This window comes from Alosa pseudoharengus, unplaced genomic scaffold, assembly GCF_046254945.1.
Source record: "Alosa pseudoharengus isolate Yale_2024_CS ecotype anadromous, Long Island Sound unplaced genomic scaffold, YU_APseudo_1.1 YU_APseudo_1.1_scf_10, whole genome shotgun sequence".
In the NCBI taxonomy this organism is placed as follows: Eukaryota; Metazoa; Chordata; class Actinopteri; order Clupeiformes; family Clupeidae; genus Alosa; species Alosa pseudoharengus.
The window spans coordinates 10,730,893-10,752,139 of NW_027468565.1; the positions used below are offsets into that span (position 1 = coordinate 10,730,893).

Genomic DNA, 21,247 nt, shown 5'->3' on the forward strand with positions numbered 1-21,247 from the left:
CCTTCTCAGTTACCCTAGCAATAGCTTAGCAACCACTACCATAGCAACCCCTATGTTTCACAAAATACCTTTAGAAAGCATCCAGGGTTTCCCGCAGAAAATTGGTTAGTCAAAGTGATATGGTGGGGTGGGGTGTTCTTGTTTGTGCGATACAATAAAGACTCCACCATACAAACTATACCACACTATACACATTTTTACAAATACGAACAGTGAATTAATGTGTGCAACTTTAACAAACATTATACAAACTATACAACAATGAAGTGGAAAATAATGCAAAAGAAAGAAAAACAACATTTTCAAAATGTGCAAACATAATCACAGTCACTGCTTATGGCAGAGCTGACAGCATCGCTACAGCCATACTCCTTGGTTTAAAAAAACACAATTCAAGGGCCCTTTGATAATTGCACTTTTTAACAAGTGCGGACCATTTATGCTTTCATGCAGGCTATCAGACTGTTGCCCTGCAGCCTGTTCTGCAAGTCTATCTTGATCTATACATGGAGAGTGAATGAAGTTTAGATTATTTTAGACTTTTGTGTAAGATGTGTAAGATTTACACAAACAATGATAAATAAAGCGATGACACCACCCGCTGCAGACCATAGGATGTGAGAATGCGCTCCACAACACAGCTGTAAATGGAAGCAAGGACTGAGGTGTCAAGGCCAGCATGCTTCAGCCCCTTCAGGAAGTGGACAAACAAGGCCTTGTTTACATGCTCGCTGTCTTGTTGTTTGAAGAAAGACACTGCTTTAACAGCTCCTTTGTGTAGGTGTCCTGTTGGAGTCATATAATGAAATGGAATGCATACATCAGGATATCAGGAGCCAGGATCTGTGAAAACATAAGTAGAAGAGAGAAATTTAAGATATGTTTAGAACATTTTGAGCTCCAACACAAAGGCAAAGCAGTTTCAGCCATGCAAACCATATATTTTCTTAAAGCCTGTCACTTGTACATGTGAGTTAACAGACTAGTACATGGCCCACCTTCCTGCAAACTTTGGAGGACATAAATGTATACATGACACTATTTTGTATTGTCAAAGTCAGTAGAAAGGTGGGACATGTCTTAATGTATATTAATTGACATCTAGAGGCTATAGGCTTTCAGAAAATACAGTATATGGTTTAGGTGGTCAATTCAGCTGTCCCTTAATATTATAGCCCTAGATGTTTCAACTGTAAAATGCGTTTCTCGATCTACATTATGGGCCTATGTACGCCTTATGATGCACCAAAGTCAGTAAGAAGGTGGGGCATGTCTTAATGTATATTAATTGACATCTAGAGGCTATAGGCTTTCAGAAAATATATGGTTTAGGTGGTAATTTCAGCTGTCCCTTAATAGTATAGCCCAAGATGTATCAGCTGTACAATGCGTTTCTCGATCTACAATATGGGCCTATGTACGCCTTATGATGCACCAAAGTCAGTAGGAAGGTGGGACATGTCTTAATGTATATTAATTGACATCTAGAGGCTATTTGCTTTCAGAAAATATATGGTTTAGGTGGTCAATTCAGCTGTTCCTTAACAGTATAGCCCAAGATGTATCAGCTGTACAATGCGTTTCTCGATCTACAATATGGGCCTATGTATGCCTTATGATGCACCAAAGTCAGTAGGAAGTTGGGGCATGTCTTAATGTATATTAATTGACATCTAGAGGCTATAGGCTTTCAGAAAATATATGATTTAGGTGGTCAATTCAGCTGTCCCTTAATAGTATAGCCCAAGATGTATCCGCTGTACAATGCGTTTCTCGATCTACAATATGGGCCTATGTACGCCTTATGATGCACCAAAGTCAGTAGGAAGGTGGGACATGTCTTAATGTATATTAATTGACATCTAGAGGCTATTTGCTTTCAGAAAATATATGGTTTAGGTGGTCAATTCAGCTGTCCCTTAATAGTATAGCCTAAGATGGATCAGCTGTACAATGCGTTTCTCGATCTACAATATGGGCCTATGTACACCTTATGATGCACCAAAGTCAGTAGGAAGGTGGGGCATGTCTTAATGTATATTAATTGACATCTAGAGGCTATAGGCTTTCAGAAAATATATGGTTTAGGTGGTCAATTCAGCTGTCCCTTAATAGTATAGCCCAAGATGTATCAGCTGTACAATGCGTTTCTCGATCTACAATATGGGCCTATGTACGCCTTATGATGCACCAAAGTCAGTAGGAAGGTGGGACATGTCTTAATGTATATTAATTGACATCTAGAGGCTATTTGCTTTCAGAAAATATATGGTTTAGGTGGTCAATTCAGCTGTTCCTTAACAGTATAGCCCAAGATGTATCAGCTGTTAATGGAATTAAATTATGTGAGGATGCACTCCATAACACAGCTGTTAATGGAAGCAAGGACTGAGGTGTCAAGGCCAGCATGCTTCAGCCTCTTCAGGAAGTAGACAAATGAGTAGCCAAACAAGGACAATCAAGGCCTTGCTTACATGCTGGCTGTCTTGTAGTTTGACACCACTCTCCTTTCTGTGAGTGTTCTGTTGGAGTCATATAATGAAGTGCAATCCATACATCAGGATATCAGGAGCAAGGATCTGTGAAAACATAAGTAGAGGGGAGAAAAAAAGACATAAAGATATGTCGAGAAAACATTGCAGGACCATCCCTAAACAACACATCAGGACACCTTTCTTTCCTTTTTCATTTGATCACTACTGCAATTCATAGACATATGTTGTATACAGGTGAGACAAGGGTAATACCGATGTGGGTATTTATGCAATTATAGAATAGGCTACTAAAATATAACTCCACAACTTCAAGTGTCAAGACTGTAGTTTTGGAGGAGTATTTGTAGTTCTTATGCAGGAAAATCAGTATAGGCTACTTTGGACATTAAAAGCTGCATGCACTACGTAGTACACACATGCGTACAATGCATTATTTTGGAGATAGAAATGTTGTACTGCTTTGTTTTTCTGAAAAACGGTAGTAGCCTATAACAGAATTTTTTGTCACATGAATTACCCAGACCCAAAGAAACAAATAGCTTATTACGTGAAACTGACCTGCTTATAATTTAATGTCAAAGACCATCTCAACTAATTGAAAAGCAGGATTGTATCACCATCACACTCATTCTGATAATTTAACCATAACGTGTCGTGAACAATGATTTATTTGGCTAATTATCACGTATTTGTCCACGTCTTTTACCATTATAAGACATTGAATTGTACTAAGAAATTGCTCATTTCAATTACCCAGACCCAAAGAAACAAATAGCTTATTACATGAAACTGACCTCATTATAATTTAATGTCAAACACCATGTCAACTAATTGAAAAGCAGGATTGTATCACCATCGCATTCATTTCGATAAGACATTGACTAAGAAATTGCACTAATTTCGCGTGATTCTAGTTGTTTTACAGCATAAAGGAGTTTTAGTCAGGATAACTATCTCTATATTTTGTTCGAAACAACAAAAAACAACAACATTATTATTATTATTTACTAAATTTACGTAGTTTAACTTACCTTACCCCACACGGCCAGCTCTACGATGCGTTTCCACTTTCTTGTGGTGGCGTGTGTCACATGACAGCAACCAGCCTATCACACTGGGGCTCTTATACGGGGCTCTTCGGCGTTTTTCGAGCATTTTCATACCTCATAAAATCTGCAGATGACACAGCAATAGTGGGGTTAATACAGAATAGCGAGGAGACCAACTACAGGGCCTGGGTGGATCAATTCGCGAAATGGTGTAGGTCCAGCTGTCTTCTTCTAAATATACAGAAAACAAAGCAAATAATAATAGACTACAGTACAGAACTGGGAGCCAGCCCCCCCAGTGTATGGTTAAAAATGGTGAGGATGTTGTGATTGTAGTCGAGTACAAGTACTTAGGCACAATAATAGATAATAAGTTGCAATGGGACAGTAATACCAACACCATCTATAAAAAGGGGCTGCAGAGGCTGCATTTTATGTGCAAACTAAGACAATTTAGAGTGGATAGAGATATGTTACTTTTCTATCATTCATTTGTGGAGAGCATGCTATTTTTTTGTTGTGTTACCTGGTATTTCTCTTTGTCAGTGACCAAAAAGAAAACAAACTGAGCATGGCCAGCAAGGTTGAGGGGCAAAAACTAGACAGTATTGCTACGACCTGTGAAAGAAGGGTGTTGATGAAAGGTCATGCAATTAATAGAGATATGTCACATCCCATACACCAGGTTCAGGCTACCTTCTTTCCAAACAAATTGAGCCAGTTGGTAATTCATTCCAACTAGCATTATATTGATGAACAAGACGTTACCTGCAGGACCATGCACTTTCTTTCCAGCTGGACTATCACAGTATGCACAACTGCACTTTATCATTCTATACATGTGTAGTGGGGTCTGTGCCTTCTGCCCTGATGTTGAGTGTGGGGGTGTGGTAGGGTGGGGGCGGTTGCGGTGAGGGAAATTCTGGTCTATATTCCGTCTTGTATTCAGTCTTGTCTAACTGTCTACTGTATGGCGCAGAACAATTTTCTGAAAGGACAAATAATAAATCTATCTATCTATTATTTTAGAAGATTTTGGTTTGATTTTGGTTTGAACACCTTTCTACGAAAATCAAGCTTGGGATAAAATAATTATACACTACTCACCCTGGGGCTCATATAGGGTTTTTCCTCTAGACCCTGCAAGTGGCAATAAAGACAATTTAGACCACCATGGCGTAAAGTATATAAGCATACTTAAAATGGAACAAGTACAAAAAATCATATACAGACATAAACACAATCATACACAATCATAAATTTTTCGCCTGTTGGACAATTCAACCATCCACACTCATCCCTCTCCTCCCAAGGGACATATGTATCTCTTTGCATTCAACGTAGTTTTCAACAACAACAATAACAAACAGCAACAAAGCTTTTCTACATATGGGTGTAGAATTTTTGATAACATATGGCTCCTTTTATCCTAAAGAATGTCTAATACATACCGACTGGCTCATCAAAACAGGAAAGGCTATCCAGACCAAGTCCATGTAGATCCTTCACAGTTGAAAATGAAGAGGCCTTATCTGAAAAAGATCAATAGAAACCTTACTCTAAATACCCATCCAAGAACAATTACTATGTGTTCTCCTTTTCTTCAGTAGCAAATACACTGCCCATGAATCAGAAATATATTGGTGTCCCAATATAATGTTTACTCATAACAGCTGGCAATAGTGATTGCATGCAGATAAGTAACCGTGCAGCAAGATTGTGTCAGCTTAATGTTACAGTTTGTGGCATGGGACAGTTAGGAAACAGTAGGTGAATGGCGTGGGTCAGCATAGGAGACGGTAGACGAATGGTGCTGGACAGTAGGCAAGAGGCAAAATATAGTAGGCGAGTGGCGCAGGACAGTAAAGGAGACAGTAGGAGAGTGGCATGGAACAATAGGAAACAGACACGTCACCAACAACAGTGCGAGTGGCCTACTGTAATTACTGCTATTATCATTATTATGTATTATTATCAATTTGTTTTGTTATAGGCTAGACACACATTCCATATTCACTGTATAGGCTATTTCTGTCACTGTACACGTCATCTGGAAAACTTGCCTATGTATTTAACTGTTGTACATAATTAATCTTGATCGTCTACATAACTGCTTCTTTGCACTTCTGGTTGGATGTCAACTGCATTTCATTGGCTCTGTACTTGTAGCCTACTCTTTTAAATTACAATAAAGTTGAATCTAATCTAAATCTAGCTTAATCTAATCTCTAATATTATGGGCCACACACATTGCAATTCTATATTGAATTAAACCCCTCTCTTAATCAGGTTAAAGAAATACAATATTATATTATAAGTGAATATCTAACATCCGGAGAACTGCTGTATCAAAATACAATTGTTTTATACCTGATATGTGGCCTAAAACAATGCCCGTTTCGCAACGAAATCTATTCACGTTCATCATGATTATCGATTATACATGCCTGGCTGATAGGCTACCTCCCAGCTGTTAGCTGTAGCCCACACTAACAATATTACGCTAATTTACACAGACAACAGCTGTTTTACAGATTAATGTAACATTACATCATGCACGTTAGCTAAATTATAAGTTGTGCAAGCCTACTCTGAATTCACAGTATTGCCCATGCATAGGCTACTATTTCATGTTAAATCAACTTTAAAATGTTTTGCTCAATTGCTAGCAAAATAATCATGCTAGCGGCAGTAGCAAGGCTCACCTCATTTCCCATTTGGATTCTTCTTTTTTCTCCGTCCCTGCTCGGTTATTGTTTCTGGATTCTGGGGTTCAGGCTTCTCAAACTGCTAGCCAGAAGGTGGCTCCTTCTAATCCACAACTCAAAACAGGCTTAAGAGTGTGAAACTGCACGTCAAAAGCATCAAATAACATTCTCCCCATTTTGTGAGGTCAGGCTTTTTTGACAGATGACGTGGTTCTGTTGGCTCGTTGAAAGCGAAATACAACGTGATAGTAACACGATAATTACGTTTTGCTCAACACGTTTTTTAACAAGGAAACGTGTTACACAACACGTCCCAATAGATTAATTAACGTGACAGTGACACGTTCAGACGTGAGACTGGGTTGGCAAAAGTAGATCAATATAGAATGACAATATGAGTAATATGATCATTATTTGCCAAGGTATGCTCATGCATTTTGTAAAATGCCCTATGAAAACTCCCCATAGGACTTTGGGTCATCCAAAATGCATACTGGCAATCAAATGCTTACTGCATATGAATCCCTTATAAGCATAATCTTGGCCTCAAATGAAAGGTAATACTCTGAAGTTTCATGCTTGCATGCAGGTTCTGATATGACTACACTGAATATGGAATAATTACAAAAAATACAAATCTTTACAATTTCTATTTCAATTCAATTGGTGTGTATACGATGGGCTATATTTCTGCACAACTAATATTGGATCAACTGGTAACGGACCTGGGGCTGGTGTATGCTAGCTGGTGATGCTAGTTGCGCGTGTAAATCCTCACACCCCTAACCTTAAGAACGGCTCTAACCGCTGAGGACGAAACGACCTCCTTTTACACTGGAACATCTGAAGGCATATTAATAACAGCAACAAAAAGTTGTAGTATTATTAATGAAACACCCCCATTCTTGCAACCCGTCTGACCAGCCACCCCTTTAACCCCCGGACAGGGGGGGGGGGGGGGGTTGTCAACGGGGAATGTCACTCTTGCCTGTCCTCAAAACTTGAGAGCCCTGAGGATGATTGAAGGAAAAAAGAAAGTCACTATGAAATGGAGTGGCGAGAGAGAGGGACTTTGGGGAGAGAGAAATGGAACTGTGTGATAGGCTTTTGTGATGTATAGGCTATTCACTCATCCAATCCAGGTCTTGTAGTAAGCCCATTCCTGCTAGTGTGCCTCTATAAGATACCAAGAAGAAGCTCTGAGAAGGTTTTGGTCATTTGTGTCTGAAAAGATCTGCATGGAACACACGTTCGCCCTTCATACACATATATTTTGGTTCACCTTCTTTCCCCCTCCCTGAGCTCACTGACATAACGTTGTGTGAAAATTCAGTGCAACTCTGGAACAGGTGTTAAGAAAACTGAAAAGAAAAGTTGACGGTTGGCAAAAAAAAAAAAAAATCCTGATCAGCGTTTCTCAGCAAGAGAACGAGTGTGTGTGAGAGAAAGAGAGAGAGGTAGAAGGAGGTCTAAAAATAGACAGCGAGGTTTATGATAGATGCAGGAACCTGCAATACGTCTCGGAGGAGGGAGCCTGCCGACTGAGGGATTGACATGTGGCGCAGAGGAGGTTTAAAGAAGCACAGGAAATCTCATCTCCCTGACGGTGTACACAGAGGATGGCTCACTCACCCCCTCCCTCCCATCCCCACCCCCCTTCAGCATGCACCAACCCAGCCACCCACCCACTCACCCTACCCCTCCCTTAATAACCTTTCTTTGCGTCACCTCAGCGAGGAGCACACTCTCATTTCCTTATGCATGGGAGAAGACGTGTTACGTTGTGCTGTCCTTGAGCACATTGTGTCTCTCCATAGAGGAATTATGTTTTTTAGCGATGGAAAACGTTCACTCATTGCCATTCCTGAGTATCGTCCACACAAAAGCTCTCTATCTCTGTGCTTTTGCACCTTTCTCCCTTTGTTGAAGACTCTATCTCTCTGTCTGTCTCTTCCTTTCTCTCTCTCTCTCTCTCTCTCTATCTATCACACACACACACTCACACACATACTGTACACACACACAGAGAGAGAGGCATAGGCAAATACATACACACCATATTGACACACAAATTCATACAAACACACACACACACACACACACACTGTGGATATCCCTTAGCACTGTATTCTGTGCTTGTGATGGAGTGGCGCTATTGAATTATGCATATGCAATAGAGTCACAAATCGCAGCAGTGACTGCCTCTGACAGATAGGAGCCCTGCCGAACAGACCAGAGGCCATTTCCTACTGACATCTACCCCCCCACCGCCCCCCTCACGTCTGCGCCCACCCACTCACCCACCACCACCACTGACGCCACCACACACACACACACACACACACACACACACACACACACACACTTCCCATCCACACTGCCCTCTTTGCCACTCCATCCACTGCCCCACACCCCCAACCCTCTCCAAATCCAGATAAGCAGCGCCTTTGGTCACCGGCCCACCCGCTGTTGAGGCCCTTATCGCCACAGCGCTTCATAGACGGCACAGGCACACACACACACACACACACACACAGACACATACACACACACACACACAGACACATACACACACACTTTCCATCCGCTGCAGCAGGCCTTACAACAGAGCCTCAGCTGCGGGGGTCATCAAAAGGCATCCACGGCTAATGCTGACAAGTGGGGAGGGGAGGGGTTTTTGACATTAAAATGAATGTGTGTATGTGTGTGTGTGTGTGTGTGTGTGTGTGCATCTGTGTGTGTGTCTGTGTGTGTGAAGGAATAATACTTTTGAAGTCTTGAAGTCCCTTCTCCTTTCATTCATTCCTATTCACTTTTTCCTTCTCTCTACATTTCTATATTTGTTTACCATCCATCCATAAGCACATATATACATACATACATATATACACACAAATTGTACACACTCACTACATAAATCCACACAGGACTTGATAACTGCACAGGGTCTAACGCTATTACTCAGCTCAGAGAGACACCAATTAAGCTTAATAGGATGTTGTTATTAAGGATGGTGTTATTAAATTGGCTTTTAACACACACCGTCGAAAAATCCACCTGAACCTGATAATGCTTCTTTCATTCACTCACGGCTGTGCACATACAAACAGGAAGACACGTGCGTGCGCGCACACAATCACACACACACATACACACAAACACACACACACACACACACACACATACACACACACACACACATTTGCATGCACAAACAAAAGCCCCCCTGATGAATGAACATACATAATTTGATGAAATGGCATTTAGCACCAACAGAATGCCAGCGTCCGCCTACCAAAGCACAAGCGCTTCATCCCTGGTTTGTGTGATATCTGTCTGCCATTCATTACCTTCTCAATCATCTCCAGCCTGTCAGCTAGCCACACAGTTGCACACACAGTGCATGCAATCCTCACCACAGGCATTAGCATTTATTTAGTGTGCTTTGCATATTACTGAAGGGGGGCAAAAAGACACAGACTGGGTACTGATATCAGGTAATTAGGGGTAGATTGTCAGCCGAGTTGACAGTCACCCAGTGGTGTTGTTTTGGGTGAGGCCTCTCTCAGTAGGACAGCCAAACCCTTCCAAGTTCATCTCTATAAATCCCCGTCTGTATAGGCCTGTGTTTGGTGCACTGAGGTGCCTGTCGTGTTACAGTAAAGCAGAAAAGGGCCTCTCCCCAAATCGTTGTCATAACAGTCGGAAGCACAGAATCCTCACCGGAACAAACGAGGGCATCGGCCCGGGCCCATGAAAAATAGTGCCAGGCCATTATTCCTCGTCTGCCAAGCTCAGCACTCAGCAATCCCCTTCTGTTGGGTCGGGTGGCAATGCTGGAGAGCACTCGCGCCGCTGAGCTGTTGTTTTTTTTTTTTTGCCTTTTTTTTCTGCCAACATTTTTACTCCACCATAACTGCACTCAGGTGACCAGGGCAACTGCAGAGGGGCATAAACATGACAAATCGACCAGTAGCATTTGACTGCGGTGGAATGATGAAAGACGCCAGGCCACTCTCTCTCTCTCTCTTTCTCTTTACTCTCTCTCTGCTCTATGGCCCATACGGTTGTCAGTGTTTGTCCATGGAGATTGCATGCCTGTGTGCACACAGTTGCACAGATCGGCTCCACGCAAAGCCAAATACATTTATTAGATGACCATGACTCCAGGTCATTCACAGAACTGCTTTTGGAGGCCTTGAAAGGATGAATGACTCACATCCATATTAAAACCATGGAGACATGGACTGGGGGTAATAAGGTTGCTGGAATCAGCACTTATATTAGTAGAAACTGTTTTTTTTTTATGTATAGCCTCTCCATGTTTTTCAGGTTTTCTGATGGAACTCTTTCTATTTGGACTTCCTGAGAGAATTCCCAGAGGATGCTGGGAGCCAGGAGAGGAGGAGGGGCGAATTGGGGAATAGAGGGGGAGGGCCATTCAGTGGTCTAGTGAGGAAGTGTGACTCAACGACTCACAATGGGCTATTGGGCAATGTGCAAATGGCAGGGTGCTGTTTCCATAGTGACAAGCCATGGAGGCCCTACGTAAAACAGGGGACTATGTCTATATTATAGAAATGATTTATTTCTGTTTGACTGAGCAGAGGGGGGAAGAGAGAAAGAGAGAGAGAGATTAATTTTGGATTAATCCAACCTCTAATTGAGATTAAGTTGGAGAATGTATGAAATACTACCTACATATATCACAAATGTATGTTTGCATCCATTTTGCATGTGTGTGAGTGTGTGTGCATGTGTGAACACTTGTCGATACGAGTGTGCGCAGTGAACACACGTCGCCTGAAGCGCCAGCTACGGCTACCTTCACACAGGTTCCGAAATCCTTCGCAGACCTGCCCCATGACGTCCTCTGATCCGAGCCAAAAAGGAGAGAAGTGATCTAGAGGTGGCTTAACCTCTTATCTCTGGCCCATTGGGATTATCGCTGGGATAAAAGACTCTGATCTTTGGCCCTGCGCTTTTGTTCCCCTTCACCAGACCCCACGCCTCCTCCATCGCTACCTGCACTGACACAGGCGTGCGCCACACCACTCGATGACTTCCTGCTCATTTTTCTCTGACAACGTGAATCGAGCGCTGAGCCCTTCCCATTAATCAGCAGAGATTAGGCCTAATGAAACTCTGGGATGCTTTTATTAAGTAGTAATTGTATTAAGGAGTTGCCTTGGGAACGTGGGTGCTGATGGCCCAGGGTAAGGGGCTGACGGGGACGGTGCCCTGTCAGGGACAATCTTCAGGCCGCTAAATAGTGCTCAGACAGGCTTGGGTGTGTGGAAACAACCTACATTTATCATCCTCACATGTCTGGACCGGTGGGCTTGTCACATGTTCACACACACACTCTTTCCTTTTATTTTTCTCACTCTCTCTCTCAAACACAGACCACACACACACACACACACACACACACACACACACACACACAAAAGGCACACATATACAAAAATACACCCATGGCTTTTGTACCCTTGCAAATGTGCTGCCATTGGATGCTTAAAGGGTGAATGAGAGTTAAACACATACACATCTGCTCACACGCGCATAAACACAAATAGCCCCCAGGCCCTCATTCTCCTCGACTCGAGTCACCAGAGCAGGGAAGGAGTGGGCCTGACGCCAGCCTTGGACTGAGCTAAGCAACACATGGCACCTCGCGCTTTCCAATGCCACCGTCTGCTGCCCTGGGAGAGAGAGGGAGAGAGAGAGGGAGAGAGAGAGAGAGAGAGAGAGAAAGAGAGAGAGAGAGAGAGAAAGAGGGAGGACAAAAGTGATAAAAAGAAATCACCCAGATCAATGGCATCTAGGATGTGTAGTGATTTGAGCAAGAAATTGATTGGATGCATTAATTGACCCATTGTTGATGTGTGTTTTTTTCTTTCATCACAAGCTTAGGTCGAATGCATGAGTATTCATGCTCGATATGCATCTATGTGCCTGCCTGCATTTACTACAACAAACAACAGGCTTTAACTGTGAGAGGTGACAAAAGGGGCAGGAGATAAGAAGGAGCTGACAACGCTGGTCTTTCAGCTCTGATCACAGCAACTACACTAAATGGTCTTTCATAAAAACCCTGTCCCACTGGTCCCCTCCCCCTAATCACAGTTCATCATCAAGTATCTTTAAGACCCAGCAGAGTGATTCAATGAGTCATTCACATTTGTTGAATTGTGTAATTCTGCTAGGGTGAAACAGTCTCTTTGAGACGCTTCCCACTTTCAAGCTTTTAATCATTTTTGTCACGGCCATGTATTTGTCATGTTTAGTGGAGGATGCGATTTCGAGAGTTCAAGTGTGCACCACGATAGCGCTGTAAAACATATCCTGGGGTCCCAGGTGAGATTGTCAGGTCGGCAAAAATGCACACTCCCCCTAGAGCCTCTTGCTACGAGGAGAGTGTTTGCCTACTGCAAGCAGCAATGCACTCCCGTATAATAGACTGTTTCTCGCTATTGATCTTAATTCCCTGGCCAATCCCAATCACAGCACCTCTGCACAATTAGCCTGTGGTGCCCGAGCACATAGCCTGCACATTCACCCTGTTGCTCATGTGGATTAGCGCTAGCATCTGTTCCGCTAGATTTCTTGCGCTAAGCTGTGGTGTGGTTAAAGCTAGCAGAGGGCTTAAAACACACAAGTGCACACGAGCTACTCAGGGTTGGCTGTAGGCTACATGATGAGTAATGGCGGTTCCCTTTGGAGAATTCCAGCTTTCGAGCTCCATTCCATCAGTAAGGCATGAGAGACGTGTAGAGACTAGTGTAATGGTTGTGCGACTGTAGAGTGGGTCTCGTTAGCACAGCACTCAGGAGCTGTTAGTCGCCAGAGTTATTAGTCAAACTCAGTACCAGGCTGCTGCCATGTGTTGCCATCACAGTGGAATTCCGTCCTAAAAGCTCCGGTTCACTTCTGCAGTTTTCATATTATGACATGGCCCTGGGCCCTCAAACAACGGAATTATACTGTAGATGAATTAACATATTCTGACATGTTGTAATTATTTATGAAGTACCTTAATAGACCACATCTGAATTTATTATATTTGATACATGTGAGCCTTATGTCCACAGTAGGGCTAGGTGCAGTTTAGCAGTGAGGGTTCCCTAGAAATCCATATCCTTGTGTTTAAAGGTTTACAACAAACACACACAAGGCAAGAGAACCTGGACAGTTTCAAAAAAGTTCTTACAGTGAAATACTATTATTTTTTAATCTCTTTTTTGAATGTATAGTTCCTCTTGAAAACCGTTCAAAAATATTTTAACACTAGCCTACATCCTTAATATAGCTATTATAATCTTTGCAGTCTGTTTTTGAGTCAGTCTGATACATGCTGAATAAGACAACTTCAGCAGCATCCAAATACTAGCATCATAGTTTAGTTTTAGTTTTTTATGTACTTAGATATGTATCATAAGGATTCTGTGTATTTGTGCTGGTGATATGAGAACAATAAATATCCATTACATGATACCAAATGCAAAGCCTTTCATCATCTAATGATCAAATGAGCAGGATTTTATTCAGAGGCTATGCAGTCATTGTTGATGAGAATTTTACTGCAGAAATAGCCTCGATGAGACTTGTCTACCTATGATAAACAGTTCATATATCACGCTTGCTATTTTTAGATTCCTTATTTGCCTGTGAATTTTTCACAGATGCGGTCGGCAGCCACTGCCGCAAATTGGTGAGGGTATCTGTTATCCCGGTGACTGTGAATCAAGAAGTGCATAGGTGAAACTCTCTCTCTCTCTCTCTCACACACACACACACACACACACTCTGTATACCCGATTATGATACTGTTACCTTGGTATTTATTTCGGAGATTTCAAGGGAGATTAAAACGGGCGCTGCAGTGACCGGGTGCTTCAGATACATTAATTTTCTCTCTCTCTGCAGGTTGGCCTTTCTCACGGTGGGCCTACTGCCAGCCATCCCCACAGACCAAGGTATCTGCATAGAGTACAGCTGTAAGCACAGCACCCCTCCCCCATCGTAATCTGTTAATCCAAACAGAAATACATTTATATGCGTACAAATACACACCTTTGTGGGTATGGCTTGTATCAAATCTGTATTGTTTGGAACCAAAAATAAATTCAGTTAGCCTCCTCTGTGCTCATATTTGTGTTTCCTGGCTTGCAGCTCTGCCAATAGATCAATTCTTCCTGGTTGTCTGTGTTCGAAGAACTCAATCGTCCGGTGTTCTGACTGCCTTTGGTGCACGAGTGAGGGTAATAAATGGCCTGGGCGGTATTGACTTCAGTTTAGAGAATGCTGCTGGGTGCTTTTCTTCTGTGGAACTCCCCCCAGCACCTAGGGGAAATGCAGAATTGCGTTGCCGTAGGAAAACATATCACCAAAGGTCAGAGTCTTCGCTTTAGCGGATTTATGGCTGAGCTCTCAATCATATTTCTGGCTCTCTAAGGTGTCTGGACAGTCTCCTGAGTGCAGTAGGCTCTGCTCATATTTTTTACCTGGCCAGTTCTTGTGATGTATGGATCTAGACCTGCTAATATATGACATTTGCCTTACAATATTTACTCATGTGCTCTTCATGTTACATGGATAACACATATATGATGTGCAAGATGGGAGTAGTTGTTTTATGACTAAAGTGCAAATGCATTTTGATGTGGGGGAGGTTATGAGACATTTGCATTGATTTGGTATAGTTGGTTTTGGTCATATTGACTGCAGAGGTCAGGAAGGCTTTCACTTATCCCAGCAGTATATGGGCGTCTTTAAAGGAACTGCTTTTAACCCCTCGTCTTGCTTTATGTGCCAATCAGGCTTCAAAGTTCTCAAGATATTGCTGAATATTTCAAGAGAATTTATTTTTTTAAGACAAGTACCTATCACTCTCAGTTATACTTGTCAGATTCACTGCAGTCATGGGTGAGTGTCACGCATACCAAATCAAAACCTGAAAGAATTCTTTTTTTATACCCTGCGACAGTCTCCGCAATGCATATATGCATGCATAAGATCATGGTAGTTATATGACTCTACATACCATTTGACGTTTCTCTGACACTTTTTTTTTAATCGTAGATGCATCTTGTCTTTTGTTGCTGACAGGAACATGGATAACTCTCTGGTAGAGGTCACATTTAAATGTAGTCTTCAAAATATTGTCTTGCAGTGAGAGTAAAATTATCAATCTTTTCTCCAGCTGTCATGGCCATTTTACACATTAGAATTGCACCTTTGGTATGGTGATTCAACTCAATCCACCACATCTCATTAGTTGGGATTTAAATCATATTTCACTCTCTTTTTTCTCTCTCAGTCATTCACACATACATGCATAAAGAACAAGAACATGTGCAGTATGTTTATGTAAAACAATGCAGAAAAATAGCAATGTGAGCTCATAGTGATTTGCAGGGAACAGAAAAAAAACAGAGGGAGTGCTCTCCACCACTGATACACTAAGCGCCTGGATGGCTGAGTGAGATTTAGGGCACCGTTTCACCTTTGGTGGGACTTTGGCGTAAAAAAGACGTGTAATGTTTATGATGGCCACTGTGGACCCAATAAAACACCACAGTATCCATCGGAGCCGCGGTCGTACATCAGCTCGGGCTGTGGCCTCTTTCTGTCAATGCTTAATTAATTTACTTGACAACTCATTAATGGCTTCCATCTGAGGACGGGCTAAAAATGCTGATTATGCCCTGTGCCTTTCAGGAATCTCCCCTGTCCTGTCTCTGTCCTGTGGAAAGGAAAAAAAAAAAAAACGCACACACACACACTGGGAAGTCTTGTGAGAAATCATCCACAATCACTGTTTGTGCTTGGGCTGCGGAAAGTCACTGGGAGTCGTGGAGTCTCGTGCAGCCCTGAATTAACATCTCTTTACCAAACATCAAACATTGACAAAGTCCCTTTTTAGTGGTGTCTGTTGGCACGGCAACACTGGGATAATGAATTCAAACGTTTCTCGAATGTTAATTACGCCCCAGTCCAACCACAGTCCCGCATGTAAATCTGTGATTTGCATTCGGTGGGAGGCAAGGAAAAAGAGAGGGGTGGTGAGAAAAATTCACCTTAGAAAATTATAAAACATGACAATTGCCTACAGAACACTGATCTCACACTCGCTCACATACACAAGGGGGTGAAAAATTATATTTAAAGAAAAAAAATTGGAGTTGAGGAGGCCGGCGGACTGACAAGTTCAGGCGAAGCGCGCCAGCGGAATTAAAATGAGCTGCGAGTCAACAACTCCCCGCTTTCCAATTTGGACAGTGCTGACAGAGTGTCGGCAGCTGCTCGGGCCTGATTGGCAGCAAAGGCCGAGATTCCTCGTGCTGCGGCCCCTTCTCTCTCTCTCTCTCCCTCCCTCCCTCTCTCTCTCTCTCTCCTCCCCTCTCTCTTCATTGGATTATGAATGCTCCCCGCACAGGATTACAGAGACGCCATTAATATCACCTCCCAGTGTGCGTGCCACCCTGCACCAAACGCAACACACACATGCGCCCGCTCGCTCCCTCACTTGCTCAGACCAAATATAGCTGGTGTGGATGGGCTAATGAGCGGAGCAATCATGTTGTAAATTAAGGAACATCAGCGACCACGCCACGTCCATGCATCAGCGCAGCAACCCCTTGCCCCCTCTCCCTCTCTCCCCCTCCCCCTCTGCCCCCCCCATCTCCCAATAGACGGTTATTGTACATCTTTTTTCCCCCCTTGTCAGTGATGGCGGACGGGCTAATTGCCAGGAGGGCGACGATGCGGCGGTCTAAATCAAAACGCCGCTCCCCGCCGCTGTCGGTCTGAGCCGGGCAACAACAACTGATCATCTGTATCAGACGGCATAATGCCAAGCAAACTCCTAAAATAATTAAGGTCATTAGTCTATAAACAACAAGCGACACACAGGCGTAAGCACGCACGCGTGCACACACACACACACACACATATACACACACACATACACACACACACAAATCCCTTGCTCAAACAGAGAATAAATCAGAGAGGGGAGAGGAAGTGAGGATTTGTTCGGACACACAAAATCAATCACGGAGAAAATGAGAATTGCAAATATCATCTGCCATGCTGAAATGTCTGGAACCGAACGGAAGGCAAGGTAAGCCCTGTTTCCAAGGTAAAAGAGGACTCCAGTGGCCAATAATATGGAGTCTTAATACAGTGCTGCAGAGCTAGTGTCATTGCTTTCATACCACTCAACCTGCCTTCATTTTGCACACATATCATCACACAGCATAGAAACAGTGAAAATCAGTAAGATAACGATTCATGAAATTGGTTTCATGACAGAATATATTGTATTCCAAACCAGAAAGCAACTGCATATGGTGTGTGTGCACTATATGAAAGTATGTTTGCTCTGTGTGTGTATACACTGTCTTTAATGAAGAGTGCCAAAGTGAATATACAAGTCTAAGCAGCCTCTGCAGGGCAGTTTGTGTAATGTCTGTATTGTGTGATTTAATCTTTCATAATGAGCCCAGTGGTGGCTTATTGAGTGGCATCAGGGGCATCTGGTTTGGGTGTGATTTCCCCCCCCGTGAAACAGGAAGTGCCAGGGGCCGAGAGGGCAAACCAAGGGGCTCAGCAGCCGGTGACCCTCAGCCATAGAGTTGCTGAGTCCAGATCTCTTCGCACCTCCATGATGGAGGGTCAGCGAAGGTGAGGCGGAGATCAGACAGCTCATAAATCAAATCTAACCCATCCCTCCGTAGACAAGATGAGAGGAGAGGAGAGGAGGAAAAAATCCCTCACATGATAATCATGGGGGAATGGCAAGCGGGGGAGTAGGGGTTAATTAATGCAATGCCGATCGATCCTGCACAACCAAAAGGGCCCGAGTGCAATTACAGAGCACCACTAACGCGCCGCGCCAAGCACGCAAAGTCCGCGGTTGCTCTCTCTTGTGCTTACGGATCAATTGGATAGAACGCAGAGGTAACCACAGAAATTGGTGATTTTTGTTTGTCTGATGAATAGTGATGAACTAGTGTTTATTTCTGCTTGAGGTTTCTAAGTGACATGGCTGAAAACTCAAATATCTATCTAACCTGTGCTGTGAATGTGAAAGACTGTGTGTGTGTCTGTCTGTCTCTGTGTGTGTGTGTGTGTGGGTGTGTGTTTTTTGTGTCAGGGCTTTTGGTGGATCCCATGGCAGCTGTGTGTCATATAGCACCCTTTGCTTTGATCAACAAACACAGCAGTGCAAAGTGGGTCACAGGGTGCCACAAATTCAATTTCTGCTCCCATATGACCCACCAATACGGGACACAGTGACTCGGTGAATATTGACGTATAGCCATTTCCACCCCTCTCGCTCTCCTGCTAGCTCTCTCTCACCCCTCCATCCCTCCCATTGTCCTTGTCCCTCTCTCTCTCCTTCACTCTCTCCTCCATTTCACGTGTCCCCTCGTTCACCCCGAGGGCCACTTCGACACCAGCCAATCTCAAGCAGGTCACCAAACCAGAGCAGTTGGCCAGTGTCTCGTCCAACACACACGGAACAAATAATACCCACAACACCGCTCTGTAACGAGGCATCTGTTTCACACACACACACACACACACACACACACACACACACACACACACACACACAAACACCCCTCCCACTGTGTATCTGACACTGCACTACTGGCATTTTATAGACAACACTGTAAACACCCACATTATAAGGAGCTGCCACAAAAAGAACTGCAACACAAACAGCTTAGGTGGGAACATATTTCGGCCACCAGCCATTTTATAGAAAACGGCTGGAGAACAAGATGGGGGGAAGTGGGGGATCAAAGAGCTCATTTTCTCTCAAATGTCTCGTCTTCCTTTTGAGAAGCGGTGTGTTTGTCCTGTTAAATGCTAATGTAACGGATGCATAAGTGTTGAGAGGGTGCTGCCAGACTCCTGGAGAACGGTGGGAGGAACGCGACATCTCCTAACAAGTCACGGCTTGACTCTCTCTGCAGCACTATGTGCTGGGCTCCTCTCTGCCTCTCGTCTGTACTTGAGAGGCATGGCGGCATGCTCATTTGGCAGTGGCCCTGGCCGACTGCTAGCGCCGGCACTTTAGACATGCAGCTTTAGTGCCTAGCCCCTGTGTCGTGCTGCCTATTAGCCAGTCGGCTAACTGTGAAGCGCGGCGAATTCGGGAGAAGGTGAGTGTCACATCCTCTGCGTGCTTGTTGACCTCTTCGTGTGAGAGACCCCGGTTAATACATTAACACCAGAGCCACAGCCATGACCATCAATCCCATCCTGTCCCTCCTACCTCCACCTCCTAGGTTGTTTACTAGGGTAAAAAAGTGACAGACAGCCACCACAGCCAGCCACATTTTAATCCTCCATCATCTCCAACATGCACATGCATGGCTTTAGCCAGGCTCACAGCAGTGCCATGTATTTCCCTTGAAGACCAGACTATTCTTTTTTCCCCCTGTAGAGCCTAAGAGGGCCATTTCATCCAGTGGCCTGGTGGAAATATAAGGCAACACTTAAGGAATACCATTCTGCTCCAGGGTAATGCATCAGCTGCCTTCAGTGGTAATTACAGGCAGCGAGGAGTGCTCACCACCTCTCAGCCTGGTCACTGCTCTCACAGTCCAATGCCCTCAATTTACAAAAAGACCCTTGGACTTAATGTGGTAACAGGCCCAGGAAAAATGGGGGGCGGGGGGAACAATGCAAAACCCAAAAAAGGAAAGGTTGTGCTCTGCTCTACTGTAAGTGCAAGGACATTAGTCGATTTTTAACACGGTTATAATGTTTCCTCTGAATGGGCTTCCTTTTTTTCCTCGCAGTGTCCAATTTCCAAGTAAGCCTATTTAGTTGTTTTGGGAGCAGCATCCTCCCCTAGGGAATGTAGACCAGAGAGACAGTTTCCTCTAGAGGTAAATGTCACCCTGGACTATTATTCATTTGACTGCAGGGAGGCAGCTAAACAGACACACACTCAGGGAAAGGAGGCCGCATTAACCCAAGAGACATAGACATAATATAAATATTTATTTATGTATAAACACTAATAACGCTAGCATACATATACCTGTGATAAAGGTTGATATAGCATATAAACATGTTAACTATGCAATTATACTAAGTTAATGAGAGATTATTTAGGCCTATGCCCCTTAAATGGATCCTTAACAAGCACAGGTTTGATAGCGCAGCAAACAGGCCATTTGAGTGCCTGTCTTCGAGTGACCTTATAGAATTGTTGTTGAATGGACAACCTCAACAGCCTATGATAGCTACTCATTATTTGTGCTAAGAACATAATGTCTATAGATGTTAAACAATGCAGTCGTTCACCAGTATCAAACTGGCGTCACCTGGCAATGGTCATTTTGATTGTTTACTGAGATGGCTGCCAAACTGGTTTCTGTTCCTCAACTGGCCGAGGGTGTTTGAACAAGGCAAAGAAGGGAAAAATGCCACTGGATGCATTGACTGGATGTTTGCACTGATGTTTGATGTAATATGGCTAGTTTATGGCTAGTTTAGTTTAATTTAATGTTAAAATACCACTAACACAACAGAGGTGAAGTGTGTGTCACAGTGTGTTTACATTTTGCATTGATTACATTTAGTTAAGATCATGGCTTAAAGTACATATATGTGTGTGAATGAAGGTTCATCTAATACTATAAGGCTTAATCATACTGCTGAGTTTGCTGTATAAGGATAAAATCTAGCCAACCTGGCTATTTGGGCCCACACATGTTTTTTTCAGATAGTGTGTATGGATGTCTGACTGTGTGTGTGTGTGTGTGTGTGTGTGTGTGTGTGTGTGTGTGTGTGTGTGTGTGTGTGTGTGTGTGTGTGTGTGTGTGTGTGTGTGTGTGTGTGTGTGTCTGTGTGGGTTTTGTGGGGTTCCATTTTTAACAAGAGCATGAGAGAAGAAAGGCAACCAGCCAAACGTGAAGACAGGAGAGGAAAAGGCAGAGATGGAGGTTCTATATTCAAATAATAT

General features: G+C 43.4%; 1 long non-coding RNA gene across 3 annotated transcripts; it reads right to left on the bottom strand.

The window, feature by feature from the left end:
* Positions 1 to 2,350: 2,350 nt before the first annotated feature.
* Positions 2,351 to 6,612, bottom strand: LOC143139549 (uncharacterized). Of its 3 annotated transcripts, none has more exons than XR_012990437.1 (4): positions 6,250 to 6,612; positions 4,996 to 5,076; positions 4,652 to 4,684; positions 2,351 to 2,579 (listed from the first exon to the last, which is right to left on the bottom strand). It is a non-coding gene; the product is annotated as an uncharacterized LOC143139549 (long non-coding RNA). The 3 variants fall into 3 exon arrangements; XR_012990436.1 differs by lacking the exon at positions 2,351 to 2,579 and adding an exon at positions 3,533 to 3,668; XR_012990438.1 differs by lacking the exon at positions 2,351 to 2,579 and adding an exon at positions 3,675 to 4,162.
* Between the last annotated feature and the right edge of the window lie 14,635 nt (positions 6,613 to 21,247).